At 33.4% G+C, this 1,524-nt stretch overlaps 2 long non-coding RNA genes across 2 annotated transcripts in view; both read right to left on the minus strand.

The window, feature by feature from the left end:
* LOC106522651 (uncharacterized) lies at positions 1–268 on the minus strand. Its single transcript, XR_001310808.1, has 2 exons — positions 133–268; positions 1–58 (listed from the first exon to the last, which is right to left on the minus strand). It is a non-coding gene; the product is annotated as an uncharacterized LOC106522651 (long non-coding RNA).
* LOC106522652 (uncharacterized) overlaps positions 1–944 on the minus strand; it is a 36,560-nt gene extending 35,616 nt beyond the window's left edge. The window contains exons 1-2 of the long non-coding RNA XR_001310809.1: positions 896–944; positions 747–795 (exon numbers count right to left, since the gene is read on the minus strand). This is a non-coding gene — a long non-coding RNA (uncharacterized LOC106522652). The remainder of the gene's footprint in view (positions 1–746; positions 796–895) is intronic.
* Between the last annotated feature and the right edge of the window lie 580 nt (positions 945–1,524).

Below are 1,524 nucleotides of genomic sequence, written 5' to 3' on the forward strand. Positions count from 1 at the left end.
TCCTTAGCTTGCTGGTTAATCCTGGTATCCTTTGACTGGAGAAATTCCATGACATTTCCTAAAGCCACATTTTGGGACAGAAACTGCATAAACAAGTTTCACACACAGGGTTCCTTGTTTTGTCCTACTTACCATCTTGCAGGTCGACTCTTTCATGTGGCACATCAATTGGTAAACAGGATCCTGCAGACAGAAGAAAAGAAAAGTTACAAACAGTTTGTATGTAATGTATGAATATAATATACAAGTTTCACTTTTTAAATGGAATTACTGAAATAAATCTACTTTTTCATGATATTCTAATTTTATGACCAGCACCTGTAGATGTACATTTACATTTATGAATATATTCTGGTATCATATAAAATTCTAGGTGAACAGATTGTTGTTTTAATGTTTATGAAATTGTAACTTAGAATAAGGAAGAAGAAGAATTTACTATTTTTTTGTTAATAAGCTTCGGAGAAGGGTGGGATTAAATAAGTTTTTGACTTCTTCCCATTCCTTTTCAAATACGTTAATTTTGTTATCACTTTTTATCATTTTTTGTTTTGTTTTGTATACATGTTTGAAATAAACTAAACTAAGCTAAAATTATGCTCAGTTAGCTTCAACATCACGTCCATGTTTGTGATATCTGTTGGTATAAAATAACATGAGAGAGTGAAGACGTAATGGACACGTTACGAATTAATCCCAAAATAATTTATAATAAAGGTTTCAATATAAATGCCTTTATGCTGCACCTGTGAAAGTCAAACTGTTGGGCTTCATTTGGACACGCAGACATCAATTCTGAGTTTCACATTTCCAGACAGGACACGGAAAAGAGAGAGAGAGAGAGTGAAGAGGTACAGTTTATGGAAAAATAAATAACTGAGATGCACTGACTTACTGATGCTTTGTTTCTGGACTGCAGTGGTCCTCAAAGCACACAGCCCTGCATGGTTTAGACATTTCCCTGCTTCAACACAGCTGATTTCAATTAATACATGATTAACAGGCTGTTGAGCTGCAGTCACCTGAACCAGGTGTTAAAGCAGGGAAACCTCTAACATGCAGGGCAGTGAAAAAGCAGACAAGGTAGCAAAAAATACAAAAACAATGTAGTCGAAATAGAAATAAAATTCAGTAAATCAGATTTAAAAAACATTTTAAAGCTAAAAATGAGAGAAACATGGCAAAAACAGTGGGAGGAAGAAAGAAAAGGTTGATGGTTTTATAGAATTCAACGGAAAATGGGAGAAATGAGGAGCACTGGAAGAAACAGAATGGAGGAAACAGTTATATCACGTCTCAGATTTGGACATACTGGATTAAATAAAGCATTGTGTTATAAGAAAACATAATACAGGAAAATGTGAGTACTGTGGAGAAGATGAGGACATGTATTAATACTTTGCCAAAAATACAGAAATGAAAGAAATCAACTAACTAACAGTCTCATTGAAATGAAAATAAGATTAGATCTTATATTACAGAATAATTCAAAATCTTAAAATACCCAAGCCTTAATACAATACT

This window comes from Austrofundulus limnaeus, unplaced genomic scaffold, assembly GCF_001266775.1.
Source record: "Austrofundulus limnaeus strain Quisiro unplaced genomic scaffold, Austrofundulus_limnaeus-1.0 Scaffold133, whole genome shotgun sequence".
NCBI classification, from domain to species: Eukaryota; Metazoa; Chordata; class Actinopteri; order Cyprinodontiformes; family Rivulidae; genus Austrofundulus; species Austrofundulus limnaeus.